The 21,482-nt window shown below is 55.3% G+C and overlaps 1 protein-coding gene across 1 annotated transcript in view; it reads left to right on the top strand.

The window, feature by feature from the left end:
- The window catches only part of LOC113611235 (mucin-5B-like), a 71,427-nt gene that overhangs the window by 21,845 nt on the left and 28,100 nt on the right, over positions 1–21,482 (top strand). The window lies entirely within an intron of this gene.

The raw sequence follows: 21,482 nt of genomic DNA, 5'->3' as shown, positions 1-21,482 counted from the left end.
CCCAGCCGGGGCTCAGGCCACACCCACACTCCCACCCCCACGCGGCGTCCAGCCGGGGCTCAGGCCACACCCACACTCCCACCCCCACGCAGCGCCCAGCTAGGGCGCAGACCACACCCACACTCCCACCCCCATGCAGCGTCCAGCCGGGGCTCAGGCCACACATCCTGCCCCCCTCCCAGGGCTTCGAGTACCAGACACAGAGCGGGCAGTGCTGTGGCGAGTGCGTGCAGGTGGCCTGTGTCATGAACACCAGCAATAGCTCTGCTCACCTCTTCTACGTGAGTAGCGGTCACGGGGCCTTGGGGTGAGTTCCGGGCGGGGCTGGCCACAGGCTCCAGGGGGGCCAGCCCCACCCCTGCACAGGGGGCCGCTGGGAGCGACAGCGACAGCGGGGGTGCTGGATGGATGGCTTCCTGGTGCACTGGGGCCCCTGGGGAGCCGTCAGTGCAAGGTGGGCGCAGGGCAGAGGCCGCGGGAGCTGACAGACAGATGGATGCGGCACCCTCCCCTGCTGGAAGGGGGGCCTTGGGGGGGCCACTCACTTGCTGGCTGGGCCTCCCTGCAGCCCGGCGAGTCCTGGTCAGACCCCGGGAGCCGCTGCGTGACACACAAGTGTGAGAAGCAGCAGGACGGGCTCGTGGTGGTGACCACGAAGAAGGCGTGTGCCCCCCTCGGCTGTCCAGCGGTGAGTCCGGGGAGCCCGCCCGCCCTGCCCTGCCCAGGGGGGTCGACAGTGGCCATGGGAGGATGGGGCCCTGCATGGGAGTGGGCGCCACCGTCTTGCGTCCCTGCCCTCGCCAACGGCATCTCTGTCCTCACAGGACAAGGCTCGGCTGAGCGAGGACGGCTGCTGCCTCTCCTGCCCCCAACCCCCAGCCCAGAACAGTGAGTGGGCGTGTCTGCCAGGGCCGGGGGACGCAGGAGGCGGCGGGGGGCGGGGGGCGCCTGGCCAGGGCTGACCTCTGCGCCGCCTCCCGTGTCCCTCCCCAGGGTCGACCTGTGCCGTGTACCACGAGCTTCGGGTCCTCCGGCAGCGAGGCTGCAGCTCCGTGGGGCCCGTGCGCCTCACCTACTGCCGGGGCAACTGTGGGGACACCACCTCCATGTACGTGAGTCCCTGACTTGCCCAGGGCAGACCCGCAATCCCCCACCCCCGGCCCACAGAGGCTCCTGCAGGGCAGGGCCTGGGGCGGGCAGACAGGGGCAGGATGGGGGGCCGGGGGCCAGCAGGGGTCGGGGCCGGGGGCCAAGGACGGCTCGCGGCCTGTCTGGACTCACACTCTTCTCTTTACTGAGACCCCAGACTCGGGGTCCCCATTGGTGACCTGCTGGTCAAGTGGCTGCTGAGAGGCTGCTGGGCCCCCCCAGCCTTTGGGGTCTCAGAAGGAACCACAGGCCCTCAGCTGCCGTGACTGGCTCGCGGGAGCCACTGTTAAGCGCCCCCGCGACCTCTGGCTCAGGCGGCCCCTGCCCGCAGGTACTCCCTGGAGGCCCGCGCCGTGGAGCACAGGTGCAGGTGTTGCCGGGAGCTGCGGGCCTCTGTGCGCTCCGTGACCCTGCGCTGTGGGGACGGCTCCAGCCAGGCCTTCAGCTACACCGAGGTGCAGGAGTGCGGCTGCGTGGGCCTGCGCTGCGACTCCCACGGGGGCTCCAGCCGCTCAGGGGAGGCGCAGGGTGCTGAGCACAGCCAGGAGGCGGGGCTCGGGCGCTGGAGCAGAGGCGCCCCGGCTCCCCGGCCTTTGCAGTAGATGGGCTGGAGCCCTGCCCTGTCCCCCCAGGACAGGCCCACAAGAACGGTTGTATTAGCTGCAGTCTCAGCCTCCAGGGCCAGTGGAACCTGAGCCCCGGTCCAGGTGACCCAAGCCTAGGACGCACGGTCCACCCCTCTCGTCCCTCTCCGAGTCCAGCGGCCCCGGGTGTGCAGTGGCCCTGACGGGCTTGCAGCCGCCTGCTCGGGACCAGCCCGGGGGGCAGGGGGTGGGGGAGGCTCCTCTGTGGGGCCAGCCTGCTGGTCCCAACCTTCAGCATCACGTAGGGGCCTGATCCACAGCAGTCCCTCAGATGCAGCAACTGACTGCTCGGCCGGCCACTGGGAGGCAGAGCCTCACCCCTGCCTCGGCCCTGGGCCTCAGGAAAGGGCCGTCGGTTTCGGAAATACACTTGGAGCATTTGCAAGTCGTGGGCTCCGTGTGATTTTTAAGCTTGTCCATAAAAGCCGGGAGCAGGTCGGAGGGCAGACGTGGGCCCGGGGCGGGGCAGGCCAGCTGCCTGGTCTTCTGTGCACTTGGCTGGACGGAGGGCGGGAGTCCCGCGGGTCCACCCAGCTGAGCGGTCAGACTGGGAAGGCTCCACCTTCTCTCTACAAATCTCTGGACTCTCCCGTCACACCAAAGTCAAGCTCGGTGTGCGGTGCACCTGTGTGTGTGCATGTGTGTGCACATGTGTGTGTGCACGCAGGCCCAAGGGAGACCAGTCCCCCAGCAGTGCTGCTGCCCTCCCCTCTGTGACCCCTGCCCCCGCCCTGAGAACCTCCAAGTTTTGAAAACCCCGCCCCCTCTTCCTCAGAGGCCCCAGGGGAGTCCCCGACACCCCTGGTGACACACTGGCCTCAGGCTGGACCCAGCCCCACAGCAGCACTGGGAGGGTGGGCAAGGGCCGTGCGGATGTCCCTCTCCAGGCATGGAGGGAGGCTGCTGCCCAGACAGGGCAGTGGAGGGGGGCAGGGGGCAGGGTCCAGCACAGGAATGCACAGGGTGTCCCGAGCTCCCCAAGCCTGAGTGCCAGGAAGGGGCACGCAGAGCAGACAAGCCCACGGGGCCAGGTGCCAGCCCGCTGACCCCGGCCATTGCTGGGAGGCCAGCCTGGCCTGGATCCCGACGGGGCGGGCGCTGCCAGGCTGGACTGTGCCGGCCACCAGGGTCGCCTGGGGCTAACAGTCCTGCCGAGCTTCCCACCGCTCCGGCATCTTGGGGCCCCTTTGCTGGGCCAGAGAAGGCCTTGGGGACCTGAGGACACGGGGCAGTGGGCTCGAGTGGCCAGGCGTGGATGCAGGGCAGGGGCGGATGCCTCACCACCTGTCCTCCACGACAACATGGGGGGTGGGAGCAGGCTCTCAGTCCTGCTGGAATCTAGGCCTGGGGAGGGCAGCTTGCTGGAGGTCAACTGTGGAAACACAGGAAGCTGGACTCATGTCCTCATGTCCCTGCTGCGGTTCCTGGAACTAGATATGCCCACTGCGTCCACCTCACGCTGCCTTGGTCACAAGAACCGGGGCCAGGCTGAGTTGGGTCTCGGGGCCGGGTGGGTCCGGGGCTGGTGACACCAAAAGTCCCACCTCCAGGACCGGGCTGCAGTCCCTGAACTGCCACAAGGTGGCAGCACAGTGGTCTTGGCGCCTCCGGCTGGGCCAGGGGCTCAGGAAGCAGAGTCAGGGGTCTCAGGGGTCCAGGGAGGTGGCTTACGTCCTCTGAGGCTGGGCCACCCCTTGAGGTCCGCAGGGCCTCCAGGACCCTGGATGAGGGCGAGGACCGCCCTTTACAGTTTACACCCCTCTGGCCGGCGTTGCCCACTCCCACCCCTGTCTGCCCCGTCCTGAGCGCCAAGTGCCTGGTGCCCTGGTCCAGGCCCCCATGGCCCGCCTGACCCGGCTGTTTGCTCCGGCCGGCCGTGTGGGCAGTGGAGCTGACCTCACAGCCTGACCTCCCCTGTCAGAGACCAGGTAGGGGCCGAGGCACTCCTACAGCCATGACCCCACGACCCCTTGGGCCCAGGAGACAGCCTGAGTGGGAGGTGGATGGACGTGGCAACGAGGTCCGGGCAGGGAAGTCACTGCCACCCCCATGGGACGCCCTCCTTGGGAGCAGGAAGTTCCCGGCCCTCTGGCTCTGGGAGCTGCTGCCCCAGAGACCGGCTGGCCCTGTAGCCGCAGGTGGCACCCTAATCAGGGCCACTGCCCCCGGGGGGGATCGGGTGTCGGAGGGAGCCCCCTCTTCCTCTCTGGCTGGGATGGACGCCAACACAGTGACTAACCCTCCACCCCCGCAGGAGTGCACAACCCCTCCCCTGCCTGGAACTGTGACCAGGCAGCAAGAGTAACCAGATAACGGGTCCCTGCTGCCACACCAGACCCGCAGCCCTGGCCAGGTGGTGTCAGGAAGAGCAACAGAGCCGGGTTCGGCCCCCCGAGGCGTCCACGGCTCTGCCTGCAGGGCGGCTCCTCCAGGCTGTGCTTGGGGCCCCCACCTGCTGGATGCTGGGGGGGAGGGGGGATGATTTGTCACCACGGGGGTGGGGACACATGGCCAGAAGAGGTCCCGGGGCCAGGGCTGGCCTCTGCGGCTCACACCCCACCCCTTTGGCCCCCGTGGAGTCTGGCCTTGGCAGGGACACCCCTTCATTTCTGGGTCCTGCCCCAGGCAGATGGGGAAGGGGCATCCACCCTCATGCTGGGGGGACCTGACTGGGGGCAGCTTCTGCCCAGATAAAGGGCGCTGGGGGCTCCTGGATATGGGGAAGGAGATGGACAGGGACACAGGACACTGGGGAGCCTGTGACCGTGGTGGGCAGGTTGGGTTGCAGCCCTCTCCTGACCTCTGCCCCCAGCAAGCCCACCCCATCCAGGGACACTTGGACTCCCACCCAGGCCCGAACCACTGGGGAGGGCTGCTTGGTCTGAGGCCAGAGCCGGGCGCCAGCGGCCGGCCTGGTCCTGGGCACATGCAGGTCACAGCTCTGACCTATTTGACCTGGGCCCTGGGCAGCGGATTGGCGATTCACAGCCAACCCCGTGGGGACACGTGGGGCCTGGGCCATCACACAGGCGTCTCCGTGAGCGTGGCCCAGACAGCCTCGTGGCCCGGTCTTCAGAGGAAGTCAGCAAACACTGCAGAATCTGCATGGACGTCAAAGGTCCTCAGATATCCGGATCAACTGACAAAGAGTGAGGGCGCTGCCGCCGGCGCGGGAAGTACCGCGGCGATCTCGGGGCCAGGGCTGCGCCAGGAGCTGTGCCACGTGGCAGCCCGGGACCCAGGGCGAGCCGCGTTCAGGGACCGGGCCATGCGCGGAGCCACGCACAGCGGGAGGCTGGCGACGGCGGGCAGAGTGGACAGATCACTGGGAATGAGACCACGCGTTAGTGCCACGGGGGAGTAAAGCAGAGAACCCCTTTCTGCTGGTGGGGTCCCGCTCAGTGGCTGTCATGGGAGGGAGGGAGGAAGGGAAGGAGGGAGCCTGGGCATGTCTGGGGGAGGTGCCCTGGCAGGGCCTGGCGGGGTCGGAGAGCGGAGCTGCAGGCACACGGCTGTGCCCGAGGTGGGCGGGGCGAGGGGCCTCAGGGTGAGCCAGAACCGGGCCTTAGCCCTGAGTGAAGGGCCCCGGGGGACCGGGCAGAGGTTGTAGAGCCCTGCCTTGCCCTTCAGGCCCCACTGCAGGGTGAGGACGGACACACGGGCTGAGGGAAGCAGGAGACTGAGCTGGGGGGTAGGTCAGTGGTGAAGGTGACTGTTTGGCAATGGACCGGCTGTGGAGTGTGGGTGAATAGACAGCACCCCCCATCGGGGGGCCGGGGAAGGATGGGGGGGCCGGGGAAGGGCATTGGGATGGGTAGGAGCTTGACCATTAGATGCCCGGTGGAGAGGTCAGGGCGGTGGGTGGACATGTGAGTCGGGGGCGCCAGGGCCGGAGCCTGCCCTCACCGGGAGGCAAAGATGGGAGAAGTCGGAGCTTCAGCTCTTCAGCTCGGGAGATTGTCAAGGGAGTGAGTGCAGATAGAAAAGAAAGGGAGGGGAGGTGGGGGGAGGGAGGCGGGAGGTAGGTCTCCTCTCCTCTGGACTCCAGGAGGCTCGAGACCTCGCAGGTGAGGACCCTGCAGCCCCAGGGAAGCTGTGGGAGAGGGTTCTGTGATGGGAGGTGGGGAGGGAGCCCTTCCACGAGATGTGAAACAGTAGATGCCGGCAACAGCCCTGGGCTTCACTGACATAAACTCTGTGGCTCCCCTTCGCCGCGGCCCGTGGACAGGGTGACACACCTGGGGTCGCTGTCTGCACCCGCGGCTTCCTCGTGGCTCATAGAACCCACCTATAGAGAGGCACGCCAGGGTTTTCTTTCTTTACAGAACAGAATAAAAATAAAACATCATCGTGTTACCACTGTAAAGCCCCTGTGTCCCGGCTCCCAGAAGAAAATGTGTTTATGACTGACGTTCCAAAGAGCATGGCTCCCGCAGCCAAGCAGGGATGGACAGAGGGGTGTGGAAGATGGAAAGCCAGCCCGGAACTCGGACGGTGGGCACGATTCGGTGTGTTTCTGACAGCAGCGGGGGGCTCTGCACGATCAGTGATCAGCCTGGGACTCAGGACACCCCCACAACCCAGCATCCACCCCAGGGGTGTCCAGCTGCCGAGCAGGGGGCTGCCTGGGGGGCTGGGCAGGAGGGTCGCCAGGGCAGGTCAGAGCTGACGCAGCTGAATGGGAACCGCCCCTCCACCAAGACAAACAGCCTGGGCGCCCCCAGCCCCCGCAGGGCTCAGGGAACTTGGTGCCCTCACTCCCAGATTGACAGGCCCTGAGGGGACCCCAGCACCCACGCCAAGCTCAGGGCCACCCTGTCCTGTGCGTGCCACAGCCCCCCACACCCATGAAACGAAGGAGCAGATAGGGTGCCCTCTGGGGACACAGCCTGTCAGCAGGTGCTGCCCACTTCAGGAGACCTTTCAGAGCAAGGCACCCAGCCCACTGGAGGACGTGAGGGGCACGAAATCCCCGGGGGCATGAGGTGGCCCCCTTCCCGTCCAGCCCCTCCCGGGGGCCCCTCCCCACCCTGGGCCCCGGCCCTTCCTGCTTCCACCAGGGTAGCCAGCCCTGGGGGCACACAGCGTCCACAGAGCCAGCGGCCCCATGGCAGCCTGGGTGTCTGGAGACTGTCCCCCAGGTGGGAAGGGTGGCCTGGCCTCGTGGACCCTAGACTCAATCTCAGGCCACAGGCTGAGCCCTCGGGTGGAGGGACTTCGCGCCCTGTCTCCAGACCCATCCTTTCCTGGACACCCTCCCGGCCCTTAGCCTCCAGCCCCGGGAAGTGGGGCCTGGAGCTCCGTCCCTGGGGTGGGGTCTCTGCCTCCTGCCGGCCGCTTCCATGCTATGTCCTCAGCTGACGGCCGAGGCTCCACGTTTCCACGAGGGGGCGGTTCAGCGTGTGTGGAACCAGCAGGGACCCTGTCCTGCTGCTCCAGGCTAAGCCATGCTTGGTGGGGCCCAGCAAGCTCCCCCCGGCCCCCGTCTCCTCCCAGGGCCCCCTGCAGAAGCTGCTCCTGGGGCGGCGGCCACACCCCTAACCCTAGGCATCAGGGAGACGGCGTCTCTCCAGCCACGGCACCTACGTCTCTGCTCACGTGGCACCCGGGTGTGCATGTCACTCACACAGTCCCTGGCCAGACCTGCAGACGTGGACACCAGAGCCCTGGGGACGGAGGGCAGGGACTACACGCTGGCAGAAACCCCTCCAGGCAGCCTCCCGGAGAAGGGGGCTGGGGCAGGGGGCTGTGGGCAAGGCGCTCCGGCCACTGCTGTCCCCTGCGGGTCCCACCATCCTGCTGCCCAGCGAGGTCCATCCCGAGTGGTCCTGAGCTCTGAGGGGCCTGGCAGCAGCTCTGCTGGGCAGATGTGGGGGCAGACGTGGCGAGGCGGCTCTAGCTCCTCCTCCCCCGGCTGGTGCTTCCAAGAAGCCTCCATCCAACCCTCCCCACAGCCCGCTAGCCCAGCTCGTGCCTCGAGGACTTTCCTGGCCACCAGGATCGCGGCTGTTAGCCATCCTCCCCGCCCTCCTGTTACAGTCCAGAGTTCAAACTCACCCATCGCTGGGGTGTAGCCCACTTGCTGCATCGCCCACATCCCAGACGTGGGGCTAGGCGGGGGCCCTGACAGAACACGAACAAGATACCCAGACACGAGGGAACCCCTTCAGCTTCCCCAAGAAAATGCAGCAGAGTGAAGTCGGGGCCTCCAGAGGTCAGAGATCAGGCCTGGGCCTGTGACCCCCAGGAGGGCCGGGCCTCCCCCACCCTGGGGCCTGAGCCCAGACGAGAGTGGCGTGGCCCAGGACGGTGGTGTGTCCCCCAGCCGCCCTCTTCGGTCACTGGTCACTGCTGGGGCCTTGAGGCCGGTGGAGAGGGCAGCAGGCGGGGCTCCAGCCTGCGTAGCCTCAGGGCCAGGCGCCCCTCAGCACTGGCTGGGGGGTGTGGCCCCGGGCTGTGTGGGGCTGTGTTGGGCCCCTCTGCCAGGTTGTGGTGCTGGGTCAACACTGGGGTTCCTGGAGGGAGGAGGGCATGCTGCCCACTGACACCTGGTCACCTCTGCTGGCGGCCAGGACACCCCACCCGCTACTGTTTATTCTCCCTCACGCTGTCTTAATCCTGAGCAAATGTGGGCCCAGAGGCCCAACCTTCTCCTCTGTCCACATCTGCCTGTCCATGCCGGGCCATGCCTGCCCCCTCGTCCAGGCTCTGCCCCCTCGGGGGGTCCTGTGACCCTCCCCAAGACCTTGGCCCTGTATGGGGGTGCTGCTTCTCCAGGAGATTCACAACAGGGCTGGGGAAGAGGAGGGGGGAGGGGTGGAGAGGGAGGGGGGAGAAGGGGACAGGGAGGCACCTCTTGCACCTGCCTGGGGACCTGCCACGTCACGGGGCCCCTGATCAGGCTGGCTCTGCCCAGAAGATAGGGTGCCTGCCCCTCCTCCGCTCTCCCTTATTTCCTCCCCCTCCCCCTTCCCCCCTTTCCCTTTGGCCCTCCCCCACCTCACCACTGTGTCCCTGCCATGTACAGGTGCAGTGGTCCCCCAATGGCCTCCCTCTAGTCCATTCCCCAAATCACAGCCAGCACGGAGCTTTCTGGAGAACTTTTGGATACAATTTCCAATTTATGGATAAGTTACAGAAATAGTATAAAGAGCTCCTGTCTGCCTTTAGCCCAGATTCTCCAGGGTTTGTATTTTGCTCCCTTTGCTGTACTGTGTGCTCTTGGGCTGTGCTGTGCCTGCCCTCCCCTCTCTCTGTGTCTACATATTTTCTCTGTTTCACTGGAGTTTAAGAAGATTGCCCCTTCAACCTAAATAGATGGGGGTGCATCTCCCAGAAGTAGGGCGGGGTCCGTGAAGATGCATTACCACCTGCCGTCCTCAGGCTGCTACACCCCTCGCTTGTCCTGCTGGTGTCCCTTCCTCCCAGTCTGGGGTCTGACCCAGGACCGCATGTCACGTGAGTGCAGCCTCCTTGGTCATCTTTAACCTGGAATCTGTCCCCAGCCTTTCTCTGGGCTTCTTGACCAGCATCCCCCAATCTGGGTCTGTCTGTGGCTTCCTTGTGTCGAGGTTGGAGTACACACTCAGCAGGAGTGGAGCTGTGTCCTTCTCGGTTCCTTATACCTGGAGGCACGTGATGTCGGTTGGATCCACCACTGGGAGTTCACTTTGGCTCAGGGTGGGTCTGTCAGGTTTTCCACTGGAAAGTAGCCATTTCCCCCCTTGGAATTAATAAGGGTCTCGTGGGAGAGGCTTTGGACCATGTAAGGATCCCACTCCCTGTAGTGTTAGCACCCAATGATGCTTTTCTCATCACATCCACTCTTCTTGCCTGCATTCTGCAGTAGGAAGAGATATCTCTTTTCTTCCATTTATTTATTTTTCATTTATTCATTTATATCCATTTAGCCTCACGAACTTGTATTTTCAGAATGACTCTGTGGTGGGCTGGGAAGCTCTAAGGTCTCGTTTTCCACAGAAACATTGAAAAGGACAAGGAGAAACTGTCTGGAATAACTGTCTTCAGAGCTCTAGAAGATAGTCAGAGGTTTACAGCAACCAAGCTAATGTCCAATCCAGAAAAGGCCATCTTCAGAAGGATAGGAAAGTTTTGTGGCATTTTCACTCACCCTTGCCCATCCCCAGTGCAGTGGCAGTTTTGGTCTTGAGTTGCCAGCCCAGTTCCATTCCCCTCCCCCACCCCAAGCCAGAAGGAGCAGAGAATACCATACTTGCAAATTACTGTGAACATCTGGTGGATTCATGAAGGAATGATGCAAGGCACGCATCTCTGTTTTGCTTAACCTGGAATTCAAGTGGCAAAATTGGCAGACACTGCTCATAAAAGCTGCGAAGTGACTACAGACCCACAGACTCCTGGGGCAAGAGATTACAGTTGGAGACATATAATGGACCATCTAAGGCCTGGAGGAGTTGAAGTGGGACCCTTTGAGAAATTCGGGCATTCAAAAGCAGCCATGCACATGCTGGAATTTAGAAAGACACACTCATGCCCAGGCAAGATTTCATCTTGGGCTGGTCCCCAGGCTCAGAGCAAGCCTGCCTAAGTGTTGAAGGACAGAGCTAGGCTGTGAAGACTGGGAAGGCTCCTGCTACTCAAGGAAACTCTGCCAAACACCAGCTGAACACAAGCTAAACCAGCAAAGATTCAGTGATCTCACACAACAAGGAATAGTCTTTGTAAAAATTAAGACTTTGGAGAAGTCTCAAAACAAATGGACCGCTACATCCTTCAACAACAAAAAAAGAAAGAAAGAAAAGAAAAAGAATAGCAAACACTGGGAAGGGGAGAATCTGATTTCCAGAGTTACCTCCCAATTTTCAACAAAAAATCACAAGGCTTACAAAGAACAAGAAAATATGGCCCATTCAAAGGAGCAAAATAAATTTATAGAAATCGTCCATAAGGAGGTCAAGACATCAGTCTCACTAGACAAAGACTTTAAAACTACTGCCTTAAGTGTGCTCAAAGAGCTAAAGTAAAACATGGACAAAACCCAAAGGAAATCAGGGAAATGATGCATGTACAACATGAGAATATTAACACAAAGATAGAAATTATTTTAAAAAAAACAGAAATTCTGGAATACAGTGACTGAAATGGAAAATTCACTAGAGGGGCTCAATAGCAGACTTGAGCAAGCAGAAGAAACACTCAACGAACTTGAAGACAGAACAACTGAAATTATCAAAGTTGGGGAGCAGGAAAAAAAGAATGAAGAAAGAGAGCCTAAAGGACTTGTCAGGCACCATCAGGTGGGCCAACATATGCATAATGAGAGTCCCTGCAGAGAAGAGAAAGGGGCAAAGATATTATGTAAAGAAATAATGGCTGAAAACTTCTAAGAAGCTCAACGAACTCCAGGTAGAATAAACTCAAAGAGGTCCACATGGACATACATTATAACTAAATTGTTGAAAGTCAAAGAAGAAAATCTCAAAAGTACCAAGAGAATTCATTCTCAATAAGATTATCAGCTGATTTATCATCAGAAACCTTGGAAGCCATTAAGGCACTGAATGATGCATCTGAAAGGGTGAAAGAAAAAACAACCAACCAAGAATTCCTCACCTGGCAAAGCTGCCCTTCAAAAGTGAGAGCAAAATTAAGACATTTCCAGATAAACAAAAACTAAACCTACCGTGTAAGAAATGCTAAAAGAAGCCCTTCAGGTTGAAATGAAAAGACACGAGACAGTAAATCAAAGCTCTATAAGAAAATAAAGATACCCAATAAAGCTAAATGTGTGGGCAAATATAAAAGCCAGTATTACTGTAATTTTTGTTTGTAACTCTACATTTTATTTTCTATGATTTAAAAGATAAATTCATGAAAATAATTGCAAATCTATGTTATTAGCACACAAGGCATAAAGATTTAATCTGTTACAACAATAACATTAGGAGGGGAAGGAACTAGATGGGATTAGAGTTTTGTATGCAATTGAAACTAAATTGGTGTCAATTCAAATTAGACGGTTTTTACTTTATGCCGTTATATGTAATCCCATGATAACCACAAAGAAAATATCTACATAATATATACAAAAGGAAATGAGAAAGGAATCAAAATTTGTCACTACAAAAAATCAACTAAACACAAAAGAAGGCAGTAATGGAGGAAATGAGGAACAAAAGAGCTAGAAGACATACAGAAAACAAATAGCAAAATGGCAGAAGTAAGTCCATCCTTATCAGTAATCAATTTAAATGTAAATCGATTTAAACTTTCCATTCACAAGGCAGAATTGATTAAAAACAACAACAACAGGGCCTCCCTGGTGGCGCAGTGGTTGAGAGTCCGCCTGCCGATGCAGGGGACGCGGGTTCGTGCCCCAGTCTGGGAGGATCCCACATGCCGCAGAGCGGCTTGGCCCGTGAGCCATGGCCGCTGAGCCTGCGCGTCTGGAGCCTGTGCTCTGCAACGGGAGAGGCCACAACAGTGAGGGGCCCGTGCACTGCAAACAACAACAACAACAACAACTATATGCTGTCCACAAGAGATTCACTTTAGAACTAAAGACACAAATAGGTTGAAAGTGAAAGGATGGAAAAAGATATTTCACGCAAATAGCAACCAAAAGAGAGCTGGGGTGGCTACACTAATATCAGACAAAATAGGCTTTAAGTTTTTTAAAATAAAGTTTATAAGAGACAAAGAAGGATATTATTTATTGATAAAAGCAAAAAATTCAACAATATATAACAATCATAAAGATATATGCAACAAACAGTATAGTCCCAAAATATATGATGCAAACATTGGCCGACTTGAAAGGAGAGCTAGATAATAAAACTACTAATAATAGTTGGATAATTCAGTACCACACTTTCAATAATGTATAGAACAACAAGACAGAAAATCAATAATGGAACAGAGGACTTGAACAAGACTATAAACCAACTACAGGGGGCTTCCCTGGTGGCGCAGTGGTTGAGGGTCCGCCTGCCGATGCAGGGGACGCGGGTTCGTGCCCCGGTCCGGGAAGATCCCACATGCCGCGGAGCGGCTGGGCCCGTGACCCATGGCCGCTGAGCCTGCACGTCCGGAGCCTGTGCTCTGCAATGGGAGAGGCCACAACAGTGAGAGGCCCGTGTACCGCAAAAACAAAAACAAAAAACAAAAAAAAAACCCCAACTATGCCTAACATACATATACAGAACACTCCACCTATCAACTGCAGAATACACATTTTCTCAAGTGCACATGGGGTATTCTCCAGAATAAACTAAGTGTTATAAACAAGTGCTAAGTGTTATAAACTAAGTGCTCTAAAACAAGCTTTAGTAAATGTTAAAAGATTAATATCATATAAAGTATCTTTTCTAACCATAAAGGAATAAAGCTAAAAATCAATAATGGAAGGAAATTTGTAAAATTCACAAATACATGGAACGTAAACAACACACTCTTAAACAACTAATAGGTCAAAGAAGAAATGAGAAAATCCTTAGAGATGAATGAAAACAAAAACACAACATACCAAAACAGGAGATTCAGCAAAGGCAGTGCTAAGAAGAAAATTTATAGCTGTAAAACCTACATTAAAAAAGAAAAGAGATCTCAAACCAATAACTTAACTTTACACCTTAAAGAACTAGAAAAAGAAGAGAAAACTAAACTCAAATCTAGCAGAAGGAAGGAATAAATAAAGGTTAGAGCAGAGATAAATAAAATAGAGAATAGAAAAACAACAGAGAGAGCCAACAAAACCAAAAGGTGGTTCTTTGACAAGATCAACAAAATTGACAAACCTTTAACTAAATGCACTAAGAAAAAAAAGGAAGAAGAATCAAAATTTAAAATCAGAAATGAAAGGGGCATTATTGTCAGTTTTATAGAGATAAATGTGATTAAAGGTTTGCAACAACATGGATGGACTTGGAGGGTATTATACTAAATGAAATAAGTCAAACAGAGACAGACAAATACTGGTGATATCACTTATATGTGGAATCAAAAAAATACAATAAACTAGTGAATACAACAACAGACTCATAGTTGTAGAGAAAAGATTGTGGTTACCAGTGGGTAGTAGGGAGGGGGGAGGGCAACATAGGGGTATGGGATTAAGAGGTACAAACTATTATGTATAAAACAAATAAGCTATGAGGATATATTGTACTACATGGGGAATATGGCCAATATTTTATAATAACTATAAATGAAGCATAACCTTTAAAAATTGTAAATCACTATTTGTACACCTGTAAATTGTATAATATTGTGTATCAACTATATTTAAATAAAAAATTAAAATAACAGAATGAAATAAAATATAATACCATGTATGGTTCTCAAAACAGTTAAAAAAAAGGCTTCAGGATCTTTTGTACCACAATATTATTATTACTGGCATTAGTTTTTATTGTTCTATGAATATGAAGGTATAATCTAATGAGGGCAATATAGTATATTAAAAACTAAAATCACAAAGAAATAAATATGATACAAATAATACTAAAAATATGATTAAAGGGAATAGTATGAACAATTGCATGCCAACAAATTTGATAACCTAGAAGAAATGGAAAAATGCCTAGAAACACAGTCTAACAAAACTTACTCATGAAGAAACAGACAAACTGAATAGACCTTTAACTAGGAAGGAGATCAAATCAGTAATCAAAAACCTCAAAAAAAACAACAAAAGAAACTATGTTTGGTCCAAATAAAGAAAACTACGTACCAATATCCCTCGTGAATAGTTATGCAAAAATCCTCAACAAAATACTAGCAAACAAATTCAGAAGTATATTAAAAGGTTTCTACACCATGATCAAGTGAGTTTTATTCCAGGAATGCAAGGATGTTCAACATACAAAAACCAACCAATCACCACATTAATAGATTGAAAAGGGAAAAAACCCACATATCAATTAATGCAGAAAAAGAATTTGCCAAATTTCAATATCTTTTCATGATTAGGAACTCAACAAACTAAGACTAGAAGGACACTATCTCAATATAATAAAGGCCGTATATGAAAAGCCCACAGTTAATGTCATACTTAATGGTGAAAGATAAAAGCTTTTCCTTTAAAATCAGGAACAAGACAATGATGCGTATGTTCATTGCTTCTATTCAACACAGTATTAGAAGTTCTAGCCAAAGCAATTAGGCAAGAAAAAGAAGTAAAAGGCAGCCAGATTGGAAAATAAACTATCCCTGGTCACAAATGACATAATTTTATATGTAGAAATTTCTGAAAATTCTACCAAAAATGATTCAAGCTTGCTATGGTGTGTTTCCATCCAAAATCCATATGTTGATATTCTAACCCTCAAAGGTGACGGTATTAGGAGGTGGGGCATTTGGGAGGTGCTTAAGTCATGAAAGTGGAGCTCTCATGAATGGGATTAGTGCCTTATAAAAGCAGCTCCAGAGAGATCACTAGCCCCTGTGGACTTTGCAAGAAGTGGGTAGCCTGAAACCAGGAAGAGGGCTTTCACCAGAACCCAATCATGCTGGCTGAATTCCAGTCTCCAGAACTGTGAGAAATAAATTTCTGTTGTTCATAAACAACCTAGTCTGTGGCATTTTGTTATATCAGCCCAAATGGGTTAAGACAGAGCTAATAAATGAATTCAGCAAGTTGCTATACACTAGCAAGGAACAACCCAAAGAGGAAATTAAGAAAATAATTCCATTCACAGTAGCATCAAAAATAATAAAATACTTAGGATTAAAGTTAAGCAAGGAGGCAAAAGACTTGTACAATGAAAATTACAAAACATTGGGACTTCCCTCATGGTGCAGTGGTTAAGAATCCTCCTGCTGATGCAGGGGACCCAGGTTCAGGCCCTGGTCTGGGCAGATCCCACATGCCGTGGAGCAGTTAAGCCCATGTGCCACAACTACTGAGCCTGCACTCTAGAACCCGAGAGCCACAACTACTGAAACCCATGAGCCTAGAACCTGTGTTCCACAGCAAGAGAAGCCACCGCAATGAGAAGCCTGCACACTGCAATGAAGAGTAGCCCCCGCTCGCTGCAACTAGAGAAAGCCCATGTGCAGCAACAAAGACCCAATGCAGCCAAAAATAAATTAATTAAATAAATAAATTTATTTTTAAAATTACAAAACATTGCTGAAGGAAATTAAGGAATACATAAATAAGTAGAAAAATATCTCATATCCATGGATTTGAAGACTTAATTCCGATAAGATAACAATATTACCCAAAGAGATATACAGATTTTATGTAATCCTTATCAAAATCCCAATGGTGTTTTTGCAGAAATAGAAAAATCCATACAGAAATTCATGTGGAATCTCAAGGGAATAGTCAAATTACTCTTGAAAAAGAAGAACAAAGTTGCAAGACTCATTCTTCCTGATTTCAAAACTTATTACAAAGCTGCAGTACTCAAAACACTGTGGTACTGCCATAAAGACAGACATGTAGACCAATGGAATAGAAGAGATAGTGCAGAAATAAGCCCTGGCACACACAGTCAATTGGTTTTTGACAAGTGTGCTAAGACCATTCAATAGGGGAAAGGAGGCTTTTCAACAAATGGTGCTGGGAAAACCTGATATCCACAAGCAAAAGAGTGAAGTTGGACTCTCATCTGACACCATATATGAAAATTAGCTCGAAATAGATCGAAGACCTAAATGTAAGAGCTAAAACTATGAAAGTCTTAGAAGAAAATTAGGGAAAAATCCTTGTGATGCTGTATTTGGCAATGATTTTTGGATATGACCCTAAAAGCACAGGCAACAAAAGAAAATTGATAAATTGGACTACATCAAAACTAAAACCTTTCTGCATCAAAGGACATTATCAAGAGAGTGAGAAGACAAACACAGAATGGAGAAAATATTTGTAAATCATATATCTGATTAGGGATTAATATTCAGGATATTAAGAACTCCTTCTGCCTGCCAATGCAGGGGACAAGGGTTCGAGCCCTGGTCTGGGAAGATCCCACATGCCGTGGAGCAACTGGGCCCGTGAGCCACAACTACTGAGCCTGTGCGTCTGGAGCCTGTGCTCCACAACGGGAGAGGCTGCGACAGTGAGAGGCCCGCGCACCGCGATGAGGAGAGGCCCCCGTTCGCCGCAACTAGAGAAAGTCCTCGCACAGAAACGAAGCCAAATAAATAAATAAATAAATTAATTTTTAAAAAAAGAACTCCTAAAACTCAACAACAACAACAAAAAAAACAAACAACCCAGCTCAAAAATGAGCAAAGGAGTTGAATAGACATTTTTCCAAAGAAGATATGCAAACAGCTAATTAGCACGGGAACAGATGCTCAACATCAATAGCCATTAGAGAAATGCAAATCAGGACCATGTGAGGTACCACTTCATACCTGTTAGGATGGCTATCATTAAAAAAGAGGGCACATAAGAAGCACTGGCAAGGATGTGGAAAAATTGGAAACTTTGGGCACTGCTGCTGGGAATGTAAAATGCTTCTGTTGTTTGGTGATTCCTCAAAAAGTTAAACATGGACTTATGATATGATCTAGTGATTCTACTCCTAGGTATGTACCCAGAAGAATTGAAAGCAGGGACTCAGATATTCACACCGTCATGTTGATGACGTCATGGCCTTATTCACTATAGCCAAAAGGTGAGAACAACCTAAATGTCCATCAAAGGATGAGTGGATAAACAAAACGTAGTCTATTCATACAATGGAGTATTATTCAGCCTTAAAAAAGGAAATTCTTGGGCTTCCCTGGTGGCGCAGTGGTTGAGAGTCCGCCTGCCAATGCAGGGGACGCGGGTTCGTGCCCCGGTCCGGGAAGATCCCACATGCCGCGGAGCGGCTGGGCCCGTGAGCCATGGCCGCCGAGCCTGCGCGTCCGGAGCCTGTGCTCCGCGGCGGGAGAGGCCACAACAGTGAGAGGCCCGTGTACACCCCCCCCCCCAAAAAAAAGGAAATTCTGACACAGGCTACCATGTGGATGAACCTTACAGGCATTGTGCAGAGTGAATAATCCAGTCACAAGAAAACAAACACCGTACAATTCCACTTACACGAGGACCTAGAATAGTCAAATTCACAGAGAGAGAAAGTAGGAAGGACCGGGCCAGGGCCAGGGCCTGGGGGAGAGGGAGGGGGAGTTGTTTAATGGGTAGAGTCTCTTTGGGATGATAGAAGAGGTCTAGAGAGGGTAGTGGTGATGGTCGCACAGCACTGTGAATGTACTTAATGCCAGCTAATGTACACTTAAAATGGTAAATTTTAAGTTATATACATTTCTCTACACAGATAAAAAAAAAAAAATCCCCTATGGTTTCCCTGCTTTAAATGCTCCAGTAAACTGTACCCCCCAAATTCAGAGTAAACCCTGACTCCTCCCCTGGTCCAACCTTGCCCACGCCACAGCCAGCTCCCCTCTTGCAGGTGCCCCAGTACCAGCCACACCAGGTGCCTTCAGACCCTCCAAGGAGCCATGTTGATCCCTGCCCCAGGCCCTTTGCACCTGCTGTTCCCTAATTTGCTAAAGGCTGCCTCTTCCCCTTCCTTCAGCTCAATGTCACCCTAGCCCCACAGAGAGCTTTGGTTCCTTCAAAGCTCTCACTGCTCCCTTATATGGCCAGTGAGCTGTGAGCTCCAAAGGGGCCCTCTCTTATCCTTGGCCACGTCAAATCCCCAGGGCTTGGGGCTCAGAATTTGCTAGAGGCAGAAAGGAAGGAGGGAAGGAGGGTGAGAGGGATGGAGAGATGAAACGGGCAAGGAAAGGGGTTGTGTGAAGACCAGGAAATAGAAGAAGATGCTGGGTGGGGGTGGGGGGTCTTGGTCTTCACACAGGGCAGGGGCTTCCTGGGGGAGGGTCTCCACATTCTTGCAGCCCTGGGCCAGGGTTAGGGGAGTGGGCACAGCCTTTCTCACCATGGTGGCCGCTCTGGGGACGAGGATGCCCCGGTGGAGCCTGATCCCACCCCCCTACACTACCCGGGTATGGACTAGGGTGGGGAGCACTCCATCGGGCAAGTGGAGGCTTCCACTCCCCGCGGAGGCAGCAGGTGCAGAAGGCCTGCATCCCTAGACGGCCCGGGGCCAGGCTCTGAGCAGGCCTAGAGCCAGCCAGGCCTTTGACGCCCCCAGGGCCATACCTTGTACTCCTGAACCCTCCATGGTGTCCAGTGTGGAGCTGGGCAAACAGCCAGCACTCGATAAATGCCTGAAGCTTGATGCACCCCAGTGCCCCTGGCCCTGACTCCGCACTGCTGTGGTGAGAGGCCGGTGGGCAGGGAGGGGTGAGCTGAGAAGGGCGCCCAGCGTTCTGTGATGACCCCTCCAGGGGCTTCCAACAGGGCCGAGGGACTGGCCAGGGCAGCCCAGCTCTGGGCTCTGTGTGTGTGGGGTCTTTTCTGGGGGGTGGGATCACGTCTGCCTGCGGGCTCTGCAGGCTGAGCGCGGGACAGGGTGCGCCCCAGGCGGGGCAGGTCCCTGGCACGTCCCTGCGGCCTCCCCAAGCCCCGGGAGGCCTGGCCCGGGCTCTCCTTCCCAGCAGCCTCACGCTTCGCTTCCTTCTTCTTCTGTCCTCGGCTCTCTCAACTGTGAAGGGGTAAACTCGCTGGGCAAACAGGCTGGGCTTGGCGGTCCACATCCGGGATGTCTCAATCCTGTGACCCTGGCAGCCCCCACGGCCAGCCCTGCCCGAGGGTGGTGCTCCGGGGGGGAAAGGGCAGCGTCGGGCCATGGCACAGCCGTCCGCCCCCTCAGTCTTCCGGTGCACTGACTGAGTGCCTACTGTGTGCCAGCTGTGAACAGATGGGCCAGGCCCCTGCCACATGGAGTGTTCCTTCCGGGGTGCTGGTGGGGGGGGGGCAGACGATAACCTTGAAGCTTGAAGAGATAACATCCTCGAGGGCCGAGGCGCCCAGGCTGCTCACACATGGTGCTGGCGGGTGCAGAGCGAGGGGCCGACCTTCGTGGGCACTGGGGCTGGCGGGGCCCCTCTGATGGCTGTGTGGTGCTGGCCACCCAGGGCGGGCGGAGGGATGTACCAGCCTTGAAGGCGCCCAGCTCAGCTCTGGGCCAGGGGCACAGATTGAGAGCTGAGGCTTCGGGAGCGGGGAGAAGGCGGGCACGGGGGCTCAGTCTGGGAGGCCAGATTCCCTGCTTCCTTCCTTCCTTCAGGTGGATTCAGGGGTCCGGGTTGTGTGCACTCCCCACCCACATGAGGGACCAGGTGCCACGGCCTCGAGCACCAGCTGTTGGCCTGGAGCGAGGGCAGGAAGGCCAGGCCCAGCCACAGCCTGAGAGCTCGGGAGGGCGGGGTTAGGAGGGTGGTGGGAGGGGTCCAGCGCACCCTCCAGGCCTGTTCTGCAAGGGGCCCCACCCAGCCCTCCCCCAGAGGCCCCTCCAGCTGTGCCCTCTGCAGAGGGGACAACTGGGTTGGCTGTGAAAGAGAACTTTGGAGATCACGCACCCCAGGCCGGGAGGTGACAGTGAGGATGGGGGAGGGACAGCTGGAGGGCAGCCTGAGCGCCTGCCCTGGGGTCCCAGAAGCGGGCAGTGAGTGGGGTCTGAGCCTGAGCTGAGACCCAGGGCCTAGGTCTGCAGGAGCCCCCATGCTGCTGCCGGTGCCGGAAACGGCCCAAAGACACCAGGAACCAAAAGGAGACGCAGGACCTGTGGGGCCATTGGCCAAGCTGGGGGGATGACGTCGGTAAAAGACGTTTAGAGCTTTAAGATGGGGTTTCCCTTTTCCCCAGAAATTCCACTTCAACGGACTTATCCGAAAGACAAAGGCGGAGGGCAGGGCAGGGGTGGGGGTGGGGGCCTGTGCACCCCGCCCCCCCAGCCGTCCTGTGCTCAGACACAGCAGGTTTGGGGTGAGGACGCCCAGTGGCTGAGAGCCAGAGCCAGAGGAGGGAGTGGACAGGGGGGAGGAGTATGGCTGGGGGGCTGCACTGACCAGGGCCCCCCAAAACCTGCCATACCAGTCAGGGGAGCAGGCCTTCGTGGCTCCCGCTTGGGGCAGGTACTGGGGTTTAGAGATCCCTGGTCCCCCAGTGCCCCCCGTCAGCCCTGCGGGGGGCCCCGGGGCCACATCACTTTGTACACGGGTCCCTGCTCAGCCTGCCGTTGGCCGGGGACCCCAGGTGGGTTTGGGATTCCTCTGTGCCCCTTCCCTGGGGTTAACCAGCCGGCCTTGGGCATGAGGCGAGGGTCAAACAGGACCCAGGCTGGGAGCCCCCAGCCCTGCCTTGGCCAGTCCCGGCGTGCGCGCCAGGGCGTCCATCCTCAGGGCCTCAGTTTCCCCTTGAGTTTGAACTTGGTGACAGAGAGGAGCCCAGAGGCCTGGCAGGGTCCTGCTGGCACAGCTGGGAGCTCTGGGACCCCCGGGAGCCTGCAGACTGGTATCCCCCTCCATACATGGCATGCACACCCCGCAGCGAGCAGGACCCCCGCCGCCCCCGCCAGGCGGAGTGATGGCCTTGCAGCCCCTGCTCACCCCTCGGGGATGGGGTGGTGAGCACCTCTGGGCAGCTCCCCCACGGCTGCCTCTTCCCCTCCAATCCCCCCTGACCGCCTCAGCCAGGCTCCCGGGAGGTGCTGCCCCGGGGTCTGAGCCCGCCTGCTGCCCACACACCGCACCCTCCCCGGGCCCCATCCTATCGCGGGCGGCGGGGCTGCAGCAAGGCGGGACCCAGGCAGGCCGAGTCGGCCCTGCTTTGTGGGGGCTTTG

The sequence above is a fragment of the Aethalodelphis obliquidens genome, unplaced genomic scaffold (genome assembly GCF_003676395.1).
Source record: "Aethalodelphis obliquidens isolate GAN/ISIS:26980383/991018 unplaced genomic scaffold, ASM367639v1 scaffold69, whole genome shotgun sequence".
Classification (NCBI taxonomy): domain Eukaryota; kingdom Metazoa; phylum Chordata; class Mammalia; order Artiodactyla; family Delphinidae; genus Aethalodelphis; species Aethalodelphis obliquidens.
The sequence above is the reverse complement of the archived record's forward strand: the minus strand, read 5'-3'. Positions and strand labels throughout refer to the sequence as shown.